Here is a 26,681-nt window from a genome sequence, read left to right as displayed (position 1 = left end):
ATCTCAATCGATGCAGAGAAACCTTTGACAAAATCCATACTTACTCAAAAGAAACACTCCCAGTAAACTGGTAAAACAATTTTCTCAACCTGATTAAAGTTATAAATGAAAAAGTTACAAATAACAACTGATTTAATAGTGTGTTAGGCACTTTCCTCCTATAATAAGACACAAGCCATTAAGTTTTCTCATTACTTTCAACCTTATTTTAATTGTAGATGAGGTCTCACTATATTGCCCAGGCAGGACTTGAGTTCTTGAGCTTACGAGATCATTGTGCTAAGCTTCTCACTCTTTTTATTCAATATTATATTGGAGATCTTAACCAGCATGATAAGGCAACAAAAATAAAATAAAAGTTTTAAATATTGAAAAGGAAGAAGTAAAACTACAATTATTTGCAGATTACATGACTGTTTACATAAAAAAAATCATAAGAAATCAAGGAAAAATAACTAGAAATAATTAGTGAATTTACCAATATCACAGGATACATCAGTATTTTAAAAATAAAATTTTTTTTACTAGTTGCAAACAATTGAAACACAAACTTCAGAAAATTATACTATTTACAGTAGTACCAATAATAAATTACATAAGAACAAATGTAGCAATGAATTTTCAATTAAAAACTACAAAACTTCATGAAGGGAAACTAAAGAAAACATTTTTAAATGGAGAGATATATCATGTTTATGGATTGGAAGTTTCAATGCATTAAGATGGTAATTCTCAACAAGTATATTGGAAAAGCTGGATAATCTATGGGGAAAAAAAATGAAGCTTTACTATCACCTACCACCATAAATGAAAATTAAATGGAGATGTCTCATAGATATAATTATAAAAGCTGAAACTACAAATATTCTAGAAGAAAATATAGAAAAACATCTTTGTGAGTTGAGAGTAGGCAAAAATTCTCTTAGGACACCAACATCTCTAAGCAATAGTAAAGAAATAAAATTATTTCTCCTTTGACAGCCTTTGTGCCAGAGGATGTGTGTTATACAGATCAATAACACGGAATGAGGGGTGCAACAATCCTTAGAACCACGTACACATGCACAGCACACAGATGGACATGGTATGTGGGTAAGACCGAGAGGCCTGTGTTCTGCCTGTGATAGAGGACACGTCAGAGTGAAAGTGGATTATAAATACAATTTGAGAGGTATGTGAGCCAGCCCGGAGTAGAGAATATTTATTGGCCTGTGCCTTGAAGAACCTCTCATTTGTCCAGAAATTGGAATGCCTTTTTCAATTTCATTCCGGCCTAGTTGTGTGTCTCTTCCAATCATTCCTCTGATAGCACTCACTCACTCCTCCTCGGGCATAGATTCTGCTCCCAGAATGATTTCTGCTTCTCCTTTCCTTTCTGGGTACCTACAAACTTCTGTTAGAAATCCCGCAAAAATTGGTTCTCTCAGCCACTGGATATGAGTCCTCTCTCAACCAACGTGATCACCAATAATAGTTTATATTCAGCTCCCAAATATTAATTCCACTCAAATTACTGCCCACAGCAGGGGGCAGCAAAACAGCACGTTTACTTTCAGAATTGCAAATAAGGGCAATGTTTTTTGTTTGTTTGTTTGTTTGTTTTTTTACATTGAAGATGAACCCAAAATAAAAGTTCTTATGATCATTATCTTGTTTATATTCATGAGACCCCTGGATAAGCAATTTATGGGAACAAATCCACATTTTTATTCATATTGCTAATGGAGAACTCTAACCAGAAAGAAAAGAAGGGAGAGGACACTGGAATATGTCATCTGGAGTATAGGCAATGGCTGTAAAATGTACTTGGGTACTCCTAAATAAAGCAACAACTATTCAAAATAACAGGAGAGGGAGAAGCGGTGAAGGAGGTGGTAGATGAACAGGAGAGGCCATGAGGAGTTGGCAATTACCAATGATGCCTCAGTGGGGACACAAAGGCTTATTATTTTCTAAGCCTTCTTTGTAAATGTTTGAGATTTTTAGAATTAAAAGTAAAAATAGCTAAAAATAAGACTTTACCAATTTGGCATGCAGCAGTAATGATTAGAGTAGGGTGCCATGGTACACCCATGCATGAGGGAGGGCGAGTGATACGGGCAGGAGGCAGAAATATTGGGTAGAAGAGGGTGGCTTCCTGGCAAAGGCCCCACCCTGAAGCCTGGAGACCCGTAGCTGTAAGTGGGACAGGCATTCCTGTTTTCATGTTCCAAAATTTGTCTTTTGGCCTGCGATGCTCCCTTTCCTGTACCCATATAAATCCCGAACCCCAGGCTTCAGAGGCAGATGAGCAGGCGAGGAGACGAGGAGACAAGCAGACAGAAGGTGGAATGACGTGGCAGAAAGAAAGAGAAGTGAAGGAATGTCTGAACCCCAAGAGGAGTTCAGCTGGGGGTGGTAAGAGAAGAGTTTGGCCCCTGGATGGCCAGACTCCAAGGGGAAGATCATCTTCTCACTCCATCCCCCCTTCCAGCTCCCCATCCATTCCCCTGAGAGCCAGTTCCACACTCAGTAAAACCTCACACTCATCCTTCAAGCCCGTGTATGACCCAATTCTTCCAGGATGCTGACCAAGAGCTCAGGATACAGAAAGCTGTCACAGTGGCCCACTGCCCTTGAGAAAAAGCAGAGGGTCCACTGAGCTAGTTAACACGTGAGCTGTGCACAGATGGCAGGGCTATCAGCCCACTTGGGCTCCTGCACCTGTCCATCTGCGTGCTCCCTCTCCCCTCAAGGGTTTGAGCAGCTGCAACAATCAAAGAAGTGAGTGACACTCCTGTGTCACTTCGAGGGCGGTCAGGGAACTCTCCTGCTTCCCCAGGACAAGTGCAGATCTGAAGCAGCAAAGAGCCAGTTGCTTATTACATCAGAAGAGTTTTCACGCTATCACTATAGCTGTTCTGTACTTGCAATCTGCTGCATTAAATATTAAGCTCTTTCCTCCTAAAGTCAGGAATAATATACGTTAGGATAAAATCAATTTTTTAATGAACCATTGTATTTTCAGCTAATTCAAAATAGGAATGAATGTGTTGAGTACTTCTTTGAAACACATACCCCCATACTAACACCTTTCTACAACAAATTAGTATTTTTAAAAAGCTCTGTGCCCAGAACACATTGACCAGAAAAGCAGGAGTCACCAAAAAATTTGAGCAATTTGAAACAAAGTTAGGAATTCTGTCCTCCTTAAAACAAACAAAAAAGTCTCAAACTTTACAGAGAATGTATTCAAACTGTACAGTTTACCAAGAACTTAGTTAGAATAAATGATTAAATGCAGAAAAAAGGAGAAGAGCTATAATGTCCTATCATTCAAATGAGACTACACTCTCTTTATTCGAAATTCAATTTGGTTTTAAATTTTCCCCAGTATGTTTTTATCAGGAGGATGATCTCTCCTTGAACAACTGAAATAGGTATGCCCTGAGAAGGGGAGAGACAACTCTCTGATGGTTGTCAGTAAAGCACCAGAAAGAGAAGAGAAGCAAGTAGAAGAGTTTCAGCATCTGCTGAGAACATACAATACATAAGACAAAGTTGCATCTTTCTTTAAGGCCAGTACCTTGGGAGGGACAATGACATCACTTCCTGAATCCTCCCAGTTTTCTATTTCCTGCCCTGCTTCCATCAACATCCAGAGCTGGAAACACCTCCATCCTGCCTCTCCCTGCCATGGCCTCCCTGCTCCTCTTCTGTGTGGCCTTTTGTCTCCTGGGAACAGGTGAGTTTGGGAAGCAGATGGGGAAATCACTGCCTTAAATTTTCCAGGTTCTGGATTAAGCCTCTCCCTAGAGATTACAGCAAGAGGACATTTACCAGGCTCTGTCTTCAGTTTCTGTCTTATTTCCCCACAGGGTCCATGGATGCTGGTGTTACCCAGACCCCAAGGAATAGGATCGCAAAGACAGGAAAGAAGATTATGCTGGAATGTTCTCAGACTAGGGGCGATAACCGAATGTACTGGTATCGACAAGACCCAGGACAGGGACTACAGTTGATCTACTACTCCCTTGGTGTTGAAGATAAAAACGAAGGAGAGATCTCTGATGGATACAGTGTCTCTCGACAGGAACAGCCTAAATTCTCCCTGTCCCTAGAGTCTGCCATGCCCAAACACACAGCTCTTTACTTCTGTGCCACCAGTTATTAGCACAGTGCTTCTTGGCCACCTGCTCTCTACACAGAAAGACAGACACACAGGTGAACTGTTTGCTCCGAAGGGCACCTGGATGTGGGTTGTGGGATGTGGAGTGTTTAGAGCTTTCAGTGGGCTTAGGCAGTGTGAGACTCGGTCTGAGCTAAGGACCACTTTGGATCAATGTCCCCGAGCCATGTGATGACTATAAATCAACAGGCTACACTAAATCAATCTACCCTGTCTATTTATTTTTCCTAGTGAGCTAGCCCAGTAGTGACCTTTCAAGGGAATGAACTTGAGCATTTGACAGAAGCTCATGATTTTCAACAAGAGCATTTCTTATGAGCTCAAGTCCTTTGAGGGGGTGTCAGGGAACTCTCCTCCTTCAGCAGGACAAGCGCAGATCTGAAGCAGCAAAGAGCCAGTTGTTTATTATATCAGACACGGTTTCACACTATCACTATAACTGTTCTGTACTTTCAATCTGCTGCATTAAATATTAAACTCTTTCCTCCTAAAGTCAGGAATAATATATGTTAGGATAAAATCCATTGTTTAATGAACCACAGCATTTTCAGCTAATTCAAAATAGGAATGAAGGTGTTGAGTACTTCTGTGAAGCATATACCCACATTATACTGACACCTTTCTACAAGAAACCAATATTTTCAATAAAGCTCTGAGTTCAGAAAACATTGACCAGAAAAGCAGGAGCCACTAAAAAATTGGAGCAATTTGAAACAAATTTAGAAATCCTGTCCTCCTTAAAACAAAAAAGTCTCAAAATTTATAGAGAATGTATTCAAATTACATAGTTTACCATAAACTGAGTTGGAATAAATGATTAAATGCAGAAAAAAAGGAGACAAGTTATAATATCCTATCATTCAAGTGACTCCGGTTTTGAATTTTCTCCAGTATGTTTTGTCAGGAGGATGATCTCTCCTTGAACAGCTGAAATAGGTATGCCCTGAGAAGGGGAGACGAACAACTCTCTGGTGGTTGTCAGTAAAGCACCAGAAAGAGAAGAGAAGCAAGTAGAAGAGTTTCAGCATCTGCTGAGAACATACAATATATAAGACAAAGTTGCATCTTTCTTTAAGGCCAGTACCTTGGGAGGGACAATGACATCACTTCCTGAATCCTCCCAGTTTTCTATTTCCTGCCCTGCTTCCATCAACATCCAGAGCTGGAAACACCTCCATCCTGCCTCTCCCTGCCATGGCCTCCCTGCTCCTCTTCTGTGTGGCCTTTTGTCTCCTGGGAACAGGTGAGTTTGGAAAGCAGATGGGGAAATCACTGCCTACATTTTCCAGGTTCTGGATTAAGCCTCTCCCTAGAGATAGCAGCAAGAGGACACTTACCAGGCTCTGTCTTCAGTTTCTGTCTTATTTCCCCACAGGGTCCATGGATGCTGGTGTTACCCAGACCCCAAGGAATAGGATCGCAAAGACAGGAAAGAAGATTATGCTGGAATGTTCTCAGACTAGGAGTGATAATCGAATGTACTGGTATCGACAAGACCCAGGACAGGGGCTACGGTTGATCTACTACTCCCTTGGTGTTGAAGATAAAAACGAAGGAGAGATCTCTGATGGATACAGTGTCTCTCGACAGGAACAGTCTAAATTCTCCCTGTCCCTAGAGTCTGCCATGCCCAAACACACAGCTCTTTACTTCTGTGCCACCAGTTATTAGCACAGTGCTTCTTGGCCACCTGCTCTCTACACAGAAAGACAGACACACGGGAGAGTCATTTGCTCTGAAGGGCACCTGGATGTGGGTTGTGGGATGTGGGGTGTTTAGAGATTTCAGTGGGTTTAGGCAGTGTGAGTCTCGGTCTGAGCTAAGGACCACTTTCGATCAATGTTCTTGAGCCACGTGACCTTTAGTGACTATGAAACCACACGCTACACTGAATCAATCTGCCCTGTCTATTTATTTTTCCTAGTGAGCTAGCCTAATAGTGACCTTTCAGGAGAATGAACTTGAGCATTTGACAGAAGCTCATGATTTTCAACAAGAGCATTTCTTATGAGCTCCATCCAGTGTCATTTTTACGATCCCTTTGCCATTATGTCCACCCACTTTGCAACATCCCACACTTTGTTCTGTTCCCACTGACAGCTCCTTTATCCTGTCTAACCTTTCTCTGCCCCAGTTCTTTCCACTTCAGCTTCGCCACTTAGCTCTATATTTGGTTGCCTTTCTATTAAAAACAAAATAGCTGGCTTGTTTTCTAGAACTTCACTGTAAGTAAATTTAATTATCATTAAATCTGACTCAGAAGTTGAAGTTCAAGTACCAGAGGCTGTAATTTACAAGAGCAATTTTTCATCTACTACCCCACACTTTGATCTCTGCTGAGATTCATTTTAACCTGCAGATGCAGATAGACTTGCTTTATTACCTGGATATACTGAATTTCAAAAAACAAAATTCCCTGTCCCCAGCATGAGGCCAAAGCTAGGAACTTGGAGATGCCCCTTTTCTTTCCAGGCACTGGAATAAGCCCTGGGTTCCCCCACAGTGGGGCTTCTTTTAGAAGCCAGTGAGGCCCAGGCACAAAAATAATTGATCAAAGACTGCCAGAGCTTGATGTAAAAGTCTTCCTGAGAATCAAGTTGATGTCTTCCTCATGTGCATTGCCTTCTTGTCCCAGAAACCACAATTATTTCAGCAAAAGAATCCACAGGACTTAGTGACTGTTCAGAAATAAAAAATCCAACTTGTTTCCCTTCCTACCCATTCTCATGTGAGAAGAATGTCAGTCTTAGGGATTCTGTCTCATCTGCTTTCCATTTAAAAAAACAGGTTTCTCCAGACTTTTGTTTCCTGCTTTCTATGCACACCTCATCAAGTCTTATCGGCAATAATAATTCTTCCATCACAAGCTATTAACTGTCCCAGTTAATTACCTCCTGGGCATTTCTGATATATTTTCCCAGGATTTTTCCTTCTGCCTTCCTTTTTCCTCAATATACATATTTTCTCACAACCTTCCCATTCATTATCATGACAACTTCTTTTGTAAGTTCCTGCCTGGAAAATTCAACTGTCTACTGGACACTCCCAGTAGAATGCTCCACAGGCAAGTCAAACTCAGTTTATTCCTGAATTATTGTCTCTTCATCCTCACACTTGCCCACTTTGGCCGCACCCTGTGTCTCTATCTCAGTGACTGGAACAACCATGCTAGGTTCCTCCTTTTTGCTATGCCTCTTATTAAATCAGTTTCCAAATCTATTACTTCTATATCTTTTTGTCATAGTTTGTGTTCTTCACAAGCAGATTTTGAGGGGGAAATTCGTGTGTGAAAATGTTTCTGGAAACTGCCCTTGCACAGGAGCAGAGGGAAATGGGGCAGAGGGAGAAGTTGGGCTGTGCTGCACCCTCAACAAAGTCCCTCACTCACCCCAGAGGGAGCTCTGCAACTGGATGGTCCTTTAGTGCCATCCCAAGGTGAGGTCACAGGTCTTATTCCCACTTTCCTTGTAACCAAGTCACTATATGTGGGTTGCTCCAAGAAGGAGTCATGAATTTGTTGGGGAAGGGGGTGTCTCTTTAGAGCAAGGTCATTCACCTAAAGCCATCAGCATCACAATTCCTAATACACACATATTTATCTGATTCAGCTACCCCTCTCCCTCCTCATTGCTTCTACCTCGGTGCAGACCCTCATCATCCATTGCCTAGAAATAAATGCAATGCCCTTTCCATGGCTTACTAGCTTCTTTTCCCTTTCCCTTATCCTATTTCTCACATTGCCACCAGCGTGACCATGTACGACATTCTTCACACAACACACAAAGCCCTTCAGAAATGGTTCTCCAACTAAACATCTGGCCAAATCTGCCAAATTCACTCCAGCACTTTAGACTGTAGCCCAACTGAACTGTTTATAATCCCCTGAATACACCAGGCTGAACTGCGCAGGTATACCTTTGCAAAAGCTCTTTCTTCATCTGAAATGAACTTCTTTATTCCCTTTTTGTCAAAAATAGTTTTTAAAATTTCAACTTTTATTACAGATTAAAGGGTACATGTTGTGGAGGTTTGTTATATGGGTAAATTGTGTGATGCTGAGACTTCAGGTCCCAATGATCCCATCACTCAGGCCATAAGCATAGTATCCAACAGGTGGTGGTTCAGCCTATGCCCTGCTCCCTCCTTTACCCATCTAGTAAGCCCCAGTGTCTATGGTTTCTATATTTACAATCATGTGTATTGAATGTTTAGTTTCCATTTAAAAGTAAGAACATATAGTGTTTGGTTTTCTGTTCCTTCATTAATTTGCTTAAGATAATGTCCTCCAGCTTCATCCATGTTGCTGTAAAGGGAATGATGTTGCTTTTTATGGCTGCATGGTACTCCACAGTGTATATGTACCACATGTTCTTTATCCAATCCCCTGTTGACAGGCACTTAGGTTGATTCCATGTCCTTGCTATTGTGAATAGTGCTGCAATGAACATAATGGGTATATAATTAATGGGTACATAATTATATTATGAATTAGGTTGATTCCATGTCCTTGCTGTTGTGAATGGTGCTACAATGAACATAATGAGTGCATAATTAATGGGTACCACTGCTGGGTCAAATGGTAGCTTCATTTTAAGTTCTTTGAGAAATCTCCAAACTGTTTTATACAGTGGCTGAACTATTTCTCATTTCCACCAACAGTGTATAAGTGTTCCCTTTCCTCTGGAACCTCACTAACATCTATTGTTTGAAATAAATCTTGAGTGCCTGGCTAATTCTCACATATCCTTTAATTCTCAGATCAGAGATGAGCTTATCTAAAACAGTTTTTCTGACTTCTATAGACGAAGACTCAGTTTTTCTCTTGTGTGTGATAGTTTATGCATTTCAAAATTACCATAGTTGTTATGTTCTTTTACATTTATTTTTTTTTTAACTTTTACTTTAGGTCTGTGGGTACATGTACAGGTTTGTTATATAGGTAAATTGGGTGATATGTGGGTTCAGTATACAGATTATTTCATCAAACAGGCAATAAACATAGGACTCAAGAGGTATTTTTTCTATCTTCTCCCTCCTCCCACCTGCTTCTCTCAAGTGGGCCCCAGAATCTATTGTTAGCTTCTTTGTGTCCATGTGTTCTCATTATACAGCTCCCACTTATAAGTGAGAACATGTGATATTTGGTTTTCTGTTCCTGCATTAGTTTGGTTAGGCCTCCAACTCCATCCATGTTGCTGCAAAAGACATGATCTCATTCTTTTTATGGCTGCATAGTATTCCATGATGTATATGTACTATATTTTCTTTATTCAGTTTAATTCTGATGGCCTTTTAGGTTGATTCCATGTCTTTGCTATTGTGAATAGTGCTGCAATGATTAGCTGTGTGCATGTATTTTTATAAAAGCATGATTTCTATTCCTTTGAGTATATGCACAGTAATGGAATTGATGAATCATATGGTAGTTCTGTTTTAAGTTCTTTGAGGAATCACCATAATGCTTTCCATGATGGCTGAATTAATTTGCATTCTCACCAGCAGCATATAAGCAAGCCCTTTTCTCAGCAACCTCATCAGCATCTGTTATTTTTTGACTTTTTGATAATAACCATTCTGACTGGTATGAGATGGTATCTAATTGTAGTTTAGATTTGCATTTCTCTAATGATTAATGATGTTGAACATTTTTTCATATGCTTATTGATCACATATATACCTTTTTCTGAAAAGTGTCTGTTCATGTCTTTTGTCCACTTTTTAATGGGGTTGTTTTTTGCTTGTAAGTTTAAGTTCCTTATAGATTCTAGATATTAGACCTTTGATGGATGCATAGTTTGCAAATATTTTCTCCCATTCTGTAGACTATTTACTCTGTTGATAGTTTCTTTTGCTGTGCAGATGCTCTTTAATTGGGTCTCATTTGTCAATTTTTGATTTTGTTGAAATTGCTTTTAGTATCTTCATCATGAAATCTTTACCAAATCATATGACTAGAATGGTATATTTCCTAGGTTATCTTTCAGGGTTTTTATGGCTTTAGGTTTATATTTAAGTCTTTAATCCATCTTCAGTTGATTTTTGTTTATGGAATAAGGAAGGCGTCCAGTTTTAATTTTCTGCATATGGCTAGCCAGTTATCCCCAGCACCATTTGTTGAATAAGGAGTTCTTTCCCCATTGCCTGTTCTTGAAAGCTTTGTCAAAGATCAGATGACTGTAGAAGTGTAGCATTATTTCTTGGGTCTCTATTCTATTCCATTGGTCTATGTCTGTTTTTGTACAGTACCATGCTGTTTTAGTTACTGTAGCCTTGTAGTATAAGTTAAAGTTGGGTAACATGATGCCTTTAGCTTTGTTCTTTTTAGGATTGCCTTGGCTATTCAGGCTCTTTTTGGGTTCCATATGAATTTAAAAATATTGTTTTTTCTAATTCTGTGAAGAACATCTTTAGTAGTTTGATAGGAATATTAGGTTGGTGCAAATGTATTTGTGGTTTTTGCATTGTTGAAATTTGCCATTTTTTTATATTGAAATACATTCTAAAGTAAATGCGGTTATGTTATATATCATTTTAATGCACATTTCTAACCGTTTTTTTTTTGCTAATGACTTATTTCTTCCTACTTATTTTGTATATATTTTAGACTATGCACATGTTACACAAAAGCAAATTCAAGTGAGTTTCTTATTCAAGTTCAAAATGGGTTGTAAAGTGGCAGAGACAACTCACAACATGAGCAACACATTTGGCCTAGGAACTTCTAATGAACATAGAGTGCAGTGTTGGTTCAAGAAGTTTTACAAAGGAGACGACAGCCTTGAAGATGAGGAGCATAGTGGCGGGCCATCAGAAGTTGACAGTCACCAGTTGAGAGCAACATCGAAGCTGATCCTCTTATAATTATGTGAGAAGTTGTCAAAGAACTCAGTGTTGACCATTGTATAGTTGTTCAGCATTTGAAGCAAACTGGAAAGGTGAAAAATCTTGATAAGCGGGTACCTCATGGACTGAGCGAAAAATTTTTTTAATCATCATTTTGAAGTGTCATCTCTTATTCTGTGCAACAATGAACCGTTTCTTGATCGGATTGTGATATGCAATGAAAAGTGGATTTTATATGACAACTGCCAACAACCAGGTCAATGGCTAGACCGAGAAGCTCTGAAGCACTTCCCAAAGCCAAACTTGCACCAGAAAAAAAAAAAAAAAGGTCATGTTCACTGTTTGATGGTCTGCTGAAAATCTGATTCACCACAGCTTTCTGAATCCTGGCAAAAACATTACATCTGAGAAGTATCCTCAGTAAATCAATGAGATGCACCAAAAACTGCAATGCTGCAGCCAGCATTGGTCAACAGAAGGGGCCCAATTCTTGTCCACAGCAACACTTGATTGGTCGCACAACCTATGCTTCAAAAGTTGCATAAATTGGGCTACAAAGTTTTACTTCATCCACCATATTCACCTGACCTCTCACCAACCAACTACCACTTCTTCAAATATCTTGTCAACTTTTTGCAGAGAAAACACAAAACACTTCCACAGACAGCAGGATGCAGAAAATGCTTTCCAAGAAATCATTGAATTCCAAAGCATAGATGTTTATGCTACAGGAATAAACTTATATCTCATTGGCAAAAATGTGTTGATTGTAATGGTTCCTATTTTGATTAAATGGTTCCTATTTTGATAAAGATGTGCTTGAGCCTAGTTATAATAATTTAAAATTCACCAAAACCAAAATTACTTTTGCACCAACTTAATACCATGGGCTCTACACTGCTTTGGACAGTTTGGCCATTTTAATGATATTGATTCTTCCTATCCATGTGCCTAGAATGTTTTTCATTTGTTTGTGTCATCTCTAATTTCTTTTAGCAGTGTTTTGTCATTCTTGTTGTAGAGATCTTTCACTTCTCTGGTTAGCTGTATTCCTAGGTATTTTATTTGTTGTGTGTGGCAATTACGAATGGAATTGCATTCTTGATTTGGCTCTCAGCTTGTGTGTTGTTAGTGTATAGGAATGCTACTGGTTTTTAATGTTGATTTGGTATTCTAAAACTGCTAAAGTTGTTTATCAGATCAAGCAGCTTTTTGGACAAAGACTATGGGGTTTTCTAGATATAGAATCATGTCGTCTGCAAATACGGATAGTTTGACTCTCTCTCTTCCTGTTTGGATGTCTGTTTCATCCTCCTGTCTGATTGCTCTGACCAGGACTCCCAATACTGTGTTGAATAGAGTGGTGAAAGAGGGTATCCTCGTCTTGTGCTGGCTTTCTTTTTACACTGGCTCTACAAGGCTGTATATCCTTTAGTTAAGAGTAGTGCCTCTCCAATTTTATTTCCCTAGCACTGAGTACAATGTCTAGCTTAGTGAAAGAACAAAAGAAGGAAGAAAGAGAAAGAAGGAGGAAGAGAAGAAGTAAAAGAAGAATATAGGGAAGTAGATTTAAATATGTGTTTAAGTAGTTCTTCAGGATTTTCTTCCAAGTAACATATTTTCTGGCTTCCAGTACATGTGTGTTTAAGTCCTTCACAGCTCTCATCTACAAGTCCCTTTAAAATGAAGAAAATATGTTTGGTTAAGAGAGGGCTGGAAAATGAGAGAGGGGTTTTTACTGGACAAAAATATATAGAGACTTATCTAACAATTATTATCCAATATTAATATCTGATGGCAATACACGATTAATTGAGAACTAGTGTGAAGTGACATAATCCCAAACAGATGTGGGAGAATCTTCAGGGGAAACTCAAAGCTGTTTTTTTTAATGGAATCTGAGTTTTGAGAAAGAGGACATGTAAAGGAAGATGTATATATGCATTTGTGTGAAAGATTTGTCCTGTTTTAATTGTTAACAAAAATTTATATACTCATATATTGAGGTGAGTCTATAATATATTCTAATTAAAATATTTAATAAGTTGTTTATGCCCAGAGTCTTAGTTTTGGTATTAGAGGCAGAGAAGCAGAGTTAGAAAGAAGAAAGAGGATGAATTATGTATGCTGTATTTGAGGGCCTTTGGAAATTCCAAATGCTGGTAGAGTATGCAGTTGGCACTCCGTATCAATGGGGTCTTTGTTTGCAGATTTAGCCAACCTCAGATGAAAAAAAAATGTGTTTTTAAAATTACAAAATAAAAACACAACAATAAAAATACAAAATTTAAAACAGTGCAGTATACCAACTATTTGCGTGTCATTTACATTGTATTAGCTATTATACGTAATCTAGAGTTGATTTAAAATATACAGGAGGATGTGCACAGGTTATTTGCAAATACTATGCCATTTTATATAAGAGATTTAAGCATCAGTGGATTTAAACTAATGCCCCAAGAAAACCAAAGAACTACTGTGTTAAGAACATGGCGCTGAAGCTCATAAAAAGTCCTTGGTGTGGGATTCAGACATAAGACACTGCATAAAAGCTCAACACACATGCACTATAGTCAGTGCCTGTGATTCTCTGGAATATAACTCTAGTCTGTAAAAACAGAAACCATGATGTTACAGGCTATTCTTGGCATGGGAAATGAAACCTCAGAGGTAATACTACTTCCATGGGGCCCCAGACCCCTGAGCTAGGAAATGTCTATCATTATTTGGGAAACCAGGACCTACCTTTCTCCCTTCTGGCTCATCTGAAGTCAGATGAGTCCTCTGCCATAATATGAAGTCTTAATTTAGCATTGCCATATTCTGGTTCCAGATCTTTCCCGCCTGGCTGAATATTAAGACTGCATTTTGTCTCTTGTCTTTCTTGGCATCTCTTTCCTATGCAAACTTCATGGACACTGGAAGGGCTACAAGTTTCTGAGAATCAAGGAGCCTCCATTGAGAGAGAGTGTTTTACTAGAACAAAGATATATAGAGATATATACAAGAATTACATGCAATAATTTCTGTCTCTGTAATTATTCACACTTAGAAATTCTCAGCGGCTTCTCCAGAGACTTCCCTATCTAAACTAGAAAGGTAGTCTTTGGGAAAAGTGTTTTCATTCACAAAAGGCAAGCTATGCATGAGTTATTCCTGCACTGGGCAACAAGGAGTAGATAGTTACCTCTGCCTTCGAATACCCCTTCATCTGACTAGGACCTAGCCTCTCTTATATCTACTTTCAAGCCCAGATTGAGCACTTCTCTTCTTTCCTTCCTTTAGTTGCTTCTACTATGAGGTGTATATAGATTTTATATCCAGTCACTGTTGAAGACTTTCATCAACTCATCACTCATCCTTAAGTCATTTCACACTGAGAACAACTGGGACCCACCCTCTTTCCTGTTTCTTTAACATTTGTCAGAATCTCCTCAACCCTCTAACACCTTTTTTTCAGCACGGGGCAGTAAAATTCCATTTATTTTTTCTGTTCTCAGCACTTACTATTAAGACCAGATTTCATAGCAAAGGCTAAGGCCAAATCTCATTAATGATTTTAATAGTTACTTTTGTCTTAAAGGAGCTTCTGACAGGACTAGAGTGTTTCAGGGTTTGGTGAGTCAAAACTGTTATATTTCTTTGTGACACATGGCAGAGGAAGAATAAACCAGGGCCTACATGTGTTACACGTAAAATACATACAGACTGAAGACACGGTTCTCAAATTAGTAGAGATATAATTGTAAAAACCCAAACCCCATGTCAGCATGGTGTGAACAAAAATTTCAGTGAATACTGACTATGGATCTTAATGAACTACATTAAGGAAGTGGACAAAGCTGGAGACATTCCGGAATTAATCTTTGTGTCTCACAACCAAAACCAAAGACTTTTCTGTGAAGAGGAAATGAGGGAAAGGGAGGGGGGAGAACGACACTTGGTTTAGACATTGTTTACTGCCGCAGCACCCAAACAATTTTTAGCAATATTACCAAAGCTTGTACTGTATTGTATTTTCTGTTCTGTCGTGATTGATAGTGCAATTAAAAGGAAGGTGGACTAAAATCATCCCAGGCAAAGGCTAAGGTGATCAAGCTGATAAAGCCTGAACACCACGTCAGTGAAAAATGAGACTGAGAAAGCTATTATCACACAATAATAACACCATATTTTCTGAGGACTGAATGAATTCCAGTTACTTCTCCCAGCCTTTTACATGCGTTTATACACATAGGTTGCCCCGTTTAATGCTCACAAGCTCTCCTGCTCCTTGTCTGATCAAGGCATGCTATTCACTGGTTCCCCCTTCTGCATGTTCTTCTCAGGTTTGCAAAGTTCATTCCTGTTCATCCTTCAGAACTCAACTCAAATGCCACTTCCTTTCCCAACCTTTTTAATTAGGTAAAATCCTGCTATTATAGGCATACAAAGCTATGTAGTTTTTATGTTCATAGCTTATAAATAACACTTGCAGTGGAATGTTTTGTAAGAATATTAAAACTCGAGTTAAGGTAAGCAAAGCACTGAGCCCACTTTGGATGAGGGAAGTGAACAAAAATATTAGCCATTTGATGGGTTAAAAGGATATAGATGAAACTGTTTCAACAGGATGGCTGTGGGACTCAGGAAGCTGGCAGGGGCTGTGTCATACCCACACGATGACTTCATCAAGAGCCCATCCTACTTCTCCACCACTCAAGACATCCTCTCTAGTTCTGACTGTGCCGTGACTATTGGGCTTCTCTGCCATGTGGCATTTTATTTTCTGGGGGCAGGTAAGTCATAGACACAGTTCATTCCAAAATCAAGAAAGAACACTTCTTCTTTATTGGGTTTGTGCCTGGCTCAGCATCTAAGTTCATCGTGAACTCTGTTGCCAATTTTTGTCTCTTCCCATAGGCCTCATGGAAGCTGACATCTACTAGACCCCAAGACACTGTGTTATAGGGACCGGAAAGAAGATCACCCTGGAATGTTCTCAAACCATGGGCCATGACAGAACGTACTGGTATCGACAAGATCCAGGAATGGAACTAAAGCTCATCCATTATTCCCATGGAGTTAATTTCACAGAAGAGGGAGATCTTTCCTCTGAGTCAACAGTCTCCAGGATAAGGAAGGAGAATTTTCTCCTGACCCTGGAGTCTGCCAGCTCCTCACCTACCTCTCAGTACCTCTGTGCCAGCAGTGAATACACAGTGCTTAATGGACACCTACATTCTGCACAGAAAGGCTCACCTCCACGATGAGGACATCTTGCCTTCAGAAACCTCATCTTAAACTACAGAAACCCCTGCAAATCTTCCCAGACTCCTCAGCATTAAGGGACCACCAGTGTGCTTGAAGTAACAGTCTAGACTAAAGGCTATCTCTGGCTCAGTCTCTACCAAGTTGAGAAATGATCCAGCCCCACAATCATCATGGCTGACTTCTTTCTTGCATCTAGCTTCTGCTGTTCAATTGAGCTTGCATGAATTTTATCCTTCATGATAAATGTGATAATATCTGACAGTTGCCTTATGGCTAGCTGAAGAAAGTCTTTGTCAGCTAAGAAACAGGAAAAGCATCCTCTGACTTTCTGCACAGGCTGTCTTTATCTACAGGAGTTTTTGTAGTTTAAGATGAGGTTTCTGAAAACAAGATGTCCTCATCTCAGAGGTGACCCTGGTTCATGGTTCCTTCCTCATGTTAAACTAGTTCCTTCATACACAGCCTCACAAGTCCCTGCCCTTTCCTGACCCCAGTCCTGCACTTGACGACTTCAGTTCCTCAATCTATGACTTTGAACTTGGAATAAATTTTTGTTTTCACTTGGAATAAGTGATTAATGATGATTTGCACTAATCTCCCTCTAAATAAATGAATTTTAGCTAAATCTAATGAGGCAGAAGGAAGAGAGAAGGCTCCAACTTTGGCAAAGAATAGTCTTTAACAATGTCCCTGGATTCAGCCCTAAATCTCTTTGGAGACTACTCTTGCCATTGGGAGACTATTCCACAGATAGATGATTCTTCTGTCTTAGGTATGCTGAATCTCAGGGAAATGTTCTCTATCCGCATGAGATCAGACCTGGGACCTTAAATAGATTCATTTTTCACAAAAGCATAGACTGCTATGGGGCCCTAGGTCTCCTGAGAATGGGTGGGTGCTGAGCTCAGATGTGAAACCTCTGTTTTGTGGTTACCAAAAAGTAAAGTCACAGAGTCTCTGTCTTGGTTTTACCTCCTTAAAAAGTAGCTTTACTATGTTGGAAAATAATCTAGAGAACATAATACATATTTTACTGTAAAAGTCTGCTTATTCATTCTTCTTTTCTATTTGTATTCTACGATACTAGCCATTCTTCACTCTTCTTTGTGGGCTCTTTCTATTCTCATTTTCCTTATTTTGTCCTTATTTCTGGACTTTAATTTTTTGCCTCTTAACCTACACGTACATCTTAGACAATATCATCAACTCTATTACTTGAAGTATATGTCTCATTAGTTTCAAGTTAGCTGCCTACTAGATATTCCTACCTCTGTATTTCGTAGGCTACTCAACCCAACTTGTTCCCAACAGAGTTCATCATCCTCCCAATACCATGTCCTCTTTTGGAGACACCATTGTCTTGGGAGGCTCATCTCCAGTAGTCAGATGTCCTTAGCAAACACCTAAAGGATTAAAAACCCTTCCTTGCTGAACTCTTAGCCTTATGCCTTACCCTTCTGGCCTTTCTTCTAAAAGTGGTATGCATCATAGAGTTGGCCCTCTGTATTCATGAGTTGCACATCCCTGGATTCAACCAGCCACAGATCAAAAACATTTTTTTCAAAAATTATGTCTATACTGAACACACACAGACTTTTTCCTTGTCATTATTCTAACAAATACAGTATGACAACTATTTACATAGCATTTATTATATTTGGTACTATTAATTATTTACAGGTGACTTAAAGTATATGCATAGATTACATGCAAATACTATATACCATTTTTCAGCAGGGACTTGGGCATTTGTGGATTTCGTTACCCTTGGAAGGTCCTGGAACCAATTCCCCAAGATACTGAGGGATAACTGTAGACAAATGTGATTACACTACTGGATCCCCTCACAATTTCTCCATGTTTCTCCTCCATATTCAAGATAAAATTTAAATTCCTTCACCTGGCTTAATGGTATTTTGTGATCTGGACTCCGGAAATTAGCTTACCTTGAACACCTTAACCTGGCTGTTTTTCATCCTGGGAGTACTGAACTTCTGACCATTTTCTATAGACCATGTTCTCTTACCCATCTGAGACCCTGTACCTGCTGTCACTGTATTTACGAAGTCTGCACTTCTTGTCTACAGGGCGGACTTCTACTCCAGCCTCTCATTAATGACTATGCTAACACAAAAAGTCTTAATCTGCTTCAGATTGTTCCTGTCCTCCAAATAGTGTTGTGGGAGGCTCTCTTCATCACCATCCTCCTTATTTTCCAGTATGTATGTCTTCTTGGTGCATGGTTTTCCTGGAGCATTTTATTTAAGAATGGTCACAGGGTATAAATCAGACAGAAACAAAACAAAGCAAAGTCTTCGAGAGGAGATGAATGTCACCCCTGCTGAGTATTTTTGAATGCGATGCTGGAAGCTGATCCAGTGAAATCCTTCCTATTCTCTGATGAAAGGAAGATCTAGCTTTGACACTGGAACAGATAATGATGAATGCTTCCCAGAAAGATGCCAGGTGAATTGCGGGGTTCAGTGTAAATAAATAAGTGACATGTTTATGTTAATAGATATTACTTATATATGAGCAAACCTGGTCTTGCTTTATTTTAAAAAAAAAAAAGCAGCTATTGCTCAGTTTAATAGATTTAAGTATACTTTACATGCCATGAAATTCACCCTCTGTAAGGTACAGTTTAATGATTTATAGTAAATATATTGAGTTTTACAGGCATCTCAAAATCATTTTAAAACATTCCCATTGCCCTCAAGAGATCCCTTCTGCCCTTTAGTTATTTCCTAAGGTGCCCCACCTCAGGCAGCCCCCTATCTATTCTTTGCCTCCATAGATTTGATTTTTCTGAAAAACTTTATAAAAACAGTGTATTAAAATATGCAGTCTTTGTTTCTGACTTCTTTAAGTTCACCTAACATTTGGGGTGTTCATTCATGTTATAGTATATTTAAGTTATTTGCTACATTTTTGTTGCAGAAAATTATCCCATTGTATGGATATAGCATATTTTATGTATCCATTCAGCAATTTTTGGACATTTGAATTGCTCCAGTTGTTAACCTATTATAAATAATGCCACTATAAATGTTCTTATTTAAATATTTGGGAAGTTATAAACTTTTATTTTATTTGGTAGGTGTCTAGAAGTGAAATTACTGAGTCATGGGATAAGGGTATAAATAAATTAAAAACAGAAACAAGAAAACTTGCAAAATGTTTTTAGAACTGGCTATTTCCTTTTACATTTCTATCATGTAATGTGTGAGGGTTCCAGTTTTTTCACATGCTCTCCAACATTTGGTCTTTTTTAATAATCATCATTCTGGCAAATGTGTGGTGTCACCTCACTGTGGTTTTTAATTTTTGTTTCCCTAATAACTAGTGATATTGAGCATCTTTTTGTTTGCTTATTAATCATTCCTGTATGACCTCTGATGACATACTTATTAAAATTCTTTACTCATTTTAATTGGACTGTTTGTGTCTTTTAATTATTGAGTTTTAAGAGTCCCTTATTAGATATATGACTTTCAAACATTTTTTACTGCTCTATCATTTGTCTTCTCATTTTCTTAATCAGTGACTTTGAAGACCAACCATTTTTTTATTTTGACGAGGTTCAGTTTTTTAATTTATCTTTTATGAATTATGCTTTTCATGTACTTCTAAGAAATATTTAACTAACCCAAAGTCATAAATTTTTTTCTGTCTTGTTCTAGAAGTTTCATAGTTTCAGCTTTGATATTTGGCATATGGCATGTTCTAAGTTAATTTTTGGATATGGTGTGAGATCATTATTATTAATAGCATTAGTGTTTTTGCATAGGATAACTTCTGTACTATTTGTTGAAAGTAATATTATTCCATTGTTAAAATAACTTTATATCTTAATCACAAATGAATTAACCATAAGCGGATGGGTTTATTCCTGATCTATGTCTTCTTTTGCCTTAATCTATGTTTATCTTATGTTAATACCACACTCTGTTAATTACTGTAGCTTTATACTATGTTTTAAAATTGGCTAGTGTAAGTCTTTAAACTGTGTTTTTCTTTTTCAAAATTGCCTTGATTATTCAAGCCCTATTTATTACCACTCAAGTTTAGGATCAGCTTGTCAATCTCTACAAAAGGTAGTACTAGAATTTTGACAAGGATTGCAGTGTACTTATTGATAAATTTGAAGATAATTTCTATCTTAACAATACTAAGCCCTTCATGATCATGGAATACTTTTCCTTTAAGATCTTTTTAAATTTATCTCAACATTTTATATTTTTCTATGTATAGGTCTTATATTTCTATTGTTTAATATATTGCAAAGTGTTATTTTTATAATGCAACTATAAAAATATTTTTATTAATTTCACTTTTGGATTAAAATGCATATGATTTTTGCTATACATACTGTATCCTGAAATCTTGATAAATGAATTCATTAGTTCTCAAAGTTTCTTCATAGATTTTGTAGGAGTGTTTTTTACATAAGGGATCATGTAGTCTGAGATTAAAAAGACTTTTACTTTTTCCTTTCCAACCTGAATAACTTTTATTGCAATTTCTTATCTGACTGCATGTCTGATATCTCCAGTGCAATTTTGATACATTTATTTTTGTTTCATTTCTGTCACTTTTACTTTATGTATTTTGGGACTCTGTTGATAGGCCCCAGGAGTTACTCCACAGTGCTACACAGGCACGTGGTTTCTACACTAAAAGTAACTAAGCTTAGAGATTTGTGGGATACAATCAAGCATACCCACATATGCAAAACTGGAATCTCAGAAAGAGAGAAGTGAAAGTTAAAAAACAAGAATAGCCACAAACTTCTCAAATTTGTTGCAAAACATTAATCAAAAGAACCTAGAACTTTAACATCTCTCAAACACTGTAAACACAGACATCCATGTCTAAATACATTATACTCAAACCTCAGAAAGCCAAAATCCACAAATATATTGAAATCAATATATTTTCTTAACAAGAGAAAAATGACTCCTTATGTGAAAGAGAAGAGCAATATAATTAACCTGACTTTAAATCAGAAGTCATTGTTTCTGACTTTAAATCAGAAACAATGGAGATCAGAAGATAATGGAAAAGCACTGAAAGAAAAAACATCCTACCAAAAATTCTATATCCAGAAAAAACTATTCTTTATAAATAAAGATGAAATAAAGATATTCCCCTATAAGCAAAGGCTAAGAAATTTGTGGTTAGCAGACCTATGTTATAAGAAATATTAGAGGAAGTCACCCACCTACATGATGTCTTACTGTCTGTTCTAACTCAGTTCATTCTCTGTAGCTGAGAACCTGTCAGTAGCTTTCCATTGACTTTAGGGTTTGACCAATCTTTTTTATATCTAGATGTTAAACTATAAATTCTTTTTGTAAAAAAAAAAAAAAAAAAAAATCTTCCCAACTACAAATGCTTAAAACCCTCCATGATTTGGCCCTTGCATACCTATCCAGTCTTGTGAAATTCACCTACTCTTTACTCTCTTCTACATACTTATGCTCTAATAATATTCTTAATCCCTCAGCCCTCCCAAAGCTTCGTATATGCTTTCTCATTCACTTCTGAGCCTTTACACATGCTGTTCGCACTAGCTAGAATAATCTTTCTCTCCATTTATCTATACTGCTAAACCTCCATGTTTAAATGGAATAATCACTATACCTGAGTCTCTGACTGTGGTAAATAACCCATAGTATCTACAGCTTCTACTAATATAGAGTATTACACACTTCACTGTTTAACTTATTATGATAGTTTTTAAAATTATTGATTAATATAAAATATGCTCCATGAGGCCAAGGACCATGTCCAAGGTTTTAATTTTTGTATCTTAAGTATTACAGCCTCTCAATATTTATTGAAAAATACAAAAATTTTTGTATCTTAAGTATTACAGGCTCTATAAATATTTATTGAAAAATCCCGGATTTTATCAGTTCTTGCCTCCCTAGCTAAGATAGGATCTCAGCTATCTAAACATTTCTCTCTCAAAACTATTGCTGCAATAGTTTGGAGATTTTCACATTGTGGTAGACTGACTAATAGTCTCCCAAGATGTTCAGATCTGAATCCCTGAAAATTGTGACTATGTTCTCTTACTTTGCTGAAAGGATTTTGCAGATGTGATTGCTAAGGATCTTGAAAGGGGGAGGTTTTCCTTGATTAGCAAGTGAGCCCAATATCATCACATCCTTTCCTAAAAATCTTACTTAAAACCACACCACCTCTGTGAAGCCCTCTCTTTCCCCAGACAGATATGAAGGTCTCTTCCTTCATGTGTTTATAACAAATTAAAGAAAATTCAACTTCCATCACTATGTTATGATATTTATGGTCATGTCTGACTCTTCCTAGACTACTAGTATGGGTTTTGAGGAATTGGACTATACAATCATTTACCTTTGTAAATCCAATATGTAAGACTTGGCACAATATATTGGATACAGAATTATAATGCTGATGGGAGCAGAAACATTAATGTTTTGTTCATGCTTGTATCCCAGAATCTAGTACTATGTCTGGTGCACATAGTAAGAGTGAGGCAGAGGATGCAAGTCAGAAAAAGGGTAATGTGACAATGGAAACAGCGATTGGAATGACACACTTTGAAGATGGAAGGGCCCTGAGCCCAGTCGTGCAGATGGCATCTAGAAGCTGGAAGAGGCAAAGAAATGGATTGCTCATAAAGCCTACAAAAAGAACACCACCTGCCAACACCTTGACATTTAGCCCCACAAGACTCATTTCAGACTTTTAACCAGAACAGGATGGAAGCAAAAAGATGGAATTGATCAACATAAAAGCAGAAGTTAATAAGGTAGAACATGGTTTAATGATAGCATTAAGAAATAAGCAAATTGGTTGGGAAAAATGGAAAACCACTTGCCAGCCAAAAGACAGAGAGAAGAAAGACACTGAAAAAGAAGTGACAAAGGGAAGTGACTATCATGATAAAGTCTATTTTAAAAAACAGTATTTTGCATAATTCTCTGCAAACAACCTAAAAGTCTAAATGAAATGGTACATTTTAGGAAGATACAATTTAACAAAACTGGTCCTAATGTGGATAAAAAGCCTAAACAAAACAATGGCCACAAAAAAATAAAGAAATTTATAATAGAATTTCCTCACAGAAAAGTGCCAGTTCTTTATAGTTTCGTACAGGGTTTTTACCACACCTTTTAAAAATCAGAGACTTTGAGAATACCTAAAACATTGCAAAGTATAGAATGGTAGGGGAACCTTCTAAATTATTTTAGTGACATGAGCTTAACATTTATACCAAAACTTAACAAAACTGCACCTTAAACAATCTATAGACCAACATTACTGATTATTGACCAAAAAAAAAAAAAAAATAGTACTCAATAATAGAGACTCAAACAACAACATTAGAAAATAATCTACAAATTGGAGCTTTCTCCAGAACTGTAAGGGTAGTTCAATATTAGTAAACTTACTCATCAAATCCATTATGTTAGTCAATGGGGTTGGCCTGAGTCCTGGGAAAAGAGTAGGTAGGAAGTGCTACCTCAGGAAGGCATTGAGGGAGAAGACATCCTCACCCTATCTGGAAATTTACCCTCCTCATTAGCCATTCATGTCTCTTCTCAACGGTACTCTCCAGCTCTACTGAACTCTTGGCAAACTCCAACTATGTCATTCTCTTAGACATTGCATAGGCTGGTCCCCCCACCTAGTCCACCCGGAAATTATTTATTTTCCTACAAATCTTACTTTAATCCATACTACCTCTGTGAAGTCCTTTCTTCCCAGGGAATTACGGATGTTTCTTCCCCTCTGTGCTTACAACAATTAAAAGTCTGTTACTATATGTTACTGTATTATGGCTTTTTTGATCATGTCTGACTCCTTCTAGGTGAAAGATGGGACTGTATATCTTCCTACCTTTGTAACTGCAGTAGTAGGACGAGGAAGGATATATCGGACACAGAATTATAAGTCCCATGGGAGAAGAGACCTTCTTATTGTTGTCCATGGCTGTATCCCAGAGTCTAGTACTATAGTACACATAGATGTATATTTGTTCAATAATATGAAAGACTCAAATATGTCTTTATGGAATTGACGCTACACTTATGCCTCACCATCTCCTACTTGCCCCCAAATTATTTATTAACTATCTCATGTCTTAGGTCTCATCTCCCTTCCCTAGTTAAGAGTGGGCCCTATTGCTAAGCAGGTTGAAATAGAACACTGATAAAGAAAATCTCTGCAGAAAATGCTGAAGAAGAACACAGTAATAAAAATACCTTTACTCTGATGATGCCATATATAAGGGCAGATGCAGTTGGTTTAAACTTCTAAATTGGCTCATTTCTATGAATGCCACGCCTCACAAGTTCAGGAACTTCCAGTGAGGGGCTTTGCAACAATCTCTGGGCTCAGTGGGGAGCTATTCCCTTGCAAATCTCCTCACTGCCACTACGTGGGCCATCAGGGTGGGCCTTTGCCTCTACTAAGCCACAGGAATACACAACACCCTGCTCCTGAGAGGAAGGGAAAGAAAAAGGATCACAGGAAGTAACCCCCTTGAGGAAATTGCAATTTGGAATTTATTCTATTTATAACAAGGCTCGAGTAGCCCATTTATATTCCCCCTTTCAGACCCTAACCTCAAGTGAACTTACTCACAGATTCACACACATAAACATATGCACCAGCACCATCTCAGCAAGGAGGCAGCTGCAACAACAACAAAAAAAAGCATGTGGGAGAATATTATACAACACATTTAACTATGCAATCACTCCAAGAATCACATTCCCTAAAATTATTCCCTCCCTTGGAAGCAGACTAGTAGCCAATAGGAAGAGAAATTGCTAAAACAAAAATATGTTCAGTTGGATGAAATATTTACTTAAAACAGAAATGTTCTTATGAAGACATAATTCTTCAGAATTACATTATAAGCTAAAAATAAAATCCTAAACGCAGCAACTGACTGAAAGGACCATCTCTGGGCCAAGGACACCCCAGAGTAAACTTGAACATTGAGTTCTTGGTCAGGACAGGATGAGGGGTCAGGTACACCTTGTTATACCCCTCCCTTGGAGCTGTGATGAGGCTTTCTTTCCTAAACCCTAAACACAAACCAGCCCTTTCAAAAGGCTCCACCACTGATGTCAACTGAACGTCTGATGCTGTCCCTTCTTTTTGCCTGTTAAGAAGCCACCAACCACACAATGTTTCTTGCCTGTCTACAGAGGACGGTTAGTGAGGCTTTTGGTGTCCTTTGCTTCACCTTTTGATGTCAGAGGGCCAAAAACTCCACCCCCAAATCATGCTAACATGGCCATTTTTTTGTACAGGCGTCCCATGAAGGGGTAGGAAACTCACTTGTGGGTGCACCTGATTTTTCCTTTATTAATGTTCATGACTCCTCGTATAGGTTATTGAGCATCTATTTTTAGCCATTCCACTCAGCATATATTTCTTTTTCCTTTGCCCCTCCCTAGAAGCGTCTGTTTCTGGCTTCTGGCCAGGGGCTGTGCTTCCCAGCCTGGCAGAATGGCCACACTGCAGGCTGCAGCCCTTTATGAGAAACAAAGCTCTCCCTTCCAAATTTGAACCTCTTCATTCTTCAGTTGGCAATATCATTATTCTTCTAAGAAGATATCACTGAGGTTTCAAGGATGGTTCAGCATGATAATAAAGTGTTCGGAATCATTTAAGACATACTAAATGCTGAAAGAAGTCAGTTTAGAAATAAGAAGTAGGACAACCAGAGGATAGAACCTGGAAGAGGACAAAGAAAGGACTTTCCAGAAACTGCTCATGGAAAAGAGATCCATCAGGAATACTGAGATAAAAGAATTGAAGTAAGAATTGAAGGTAAAAGAACAAAAGATAAAAGAATTTAAGTAAGTCACTTGTTATAAGAATGCTCAAGGTTTTCAGAAAAAAATAAACACAGCTAGTCAATGATACCTGGTAGTGAAAGATATTTGGAATTTCAGGCCATGGAGGGTAGCATGCTAAGTGTGGTTTTAATTTTAGGAATTAGAGAAAAACGAAAATAACTTCTGAAGGAGGCTCCAGCCAAACTTTAAAAAGGAAAAAAATGCAAAGTATAGAATGTTTGAAAAATGTATTAATAGTTGAAAGTACATATTTTAGAACTGGACTGATCCAGTCACAGCCTAGTTTTGCCATGTTACTTAACCTCTCTAAAGGAAGTTTCCTAGCCTACAAAATGGAAACAGTCACACATAACTCCCAGAGGCTTCATTTACTTGAGAAAATGTATGTAAATTGCTTGATACGATCCCTATCACAAGAATAATACTCCGTAATAACTAATGGTGGTGACACGATCCCTAGCACAAGAATAATACTTTGTGATAACTAATGGTGGTGACATGATCCCTATCACAAGAATAATACTTTGTGATAACTAATGGTGGTGACA

At 38.0% G+C, this 26,681-nt stretch overlaps 1 long non-coding RNA gene across 1 annotated transcript; it reads left to right on the top strand.

Annotated features, from left to right (window-relative positions):
* Positions 1–3,277: 3,277 nt before the first annotated feature.
* On the top strand, positions 3,278–19,697 carry LOC108291159. The gene is made up of 3 exons (XR_005197234.1): positions 3,278–3,724; positions 3,858–4,203; positions 15,914–19,697. It is a non-coding gene; the product is annotated as an uncharacterized LOC108291159 (long non-coding RNA).
* Positions 19,698–26,681: the final 6,984 nt, after the last annotated feature.

This window comes from Cebus imitator, unplaced genomic scaffold (genome assembly GCF_001604975.1).
Source record: "Cebus imitator isolate Cc_AM_T3 unplaced genomic scaffold, Cebus_imitator-1.0 Scaffold446, whole genome shotgun sequence".
Lineage (NCBI taxonomy): Eukaryota > Metazoa > Chordata > Mammalia > Primates > Cebidae > Cebus > Cebus imitator.
This window is presented reverse-complemented; position numbering and strand designations above follow the sequence as displayed.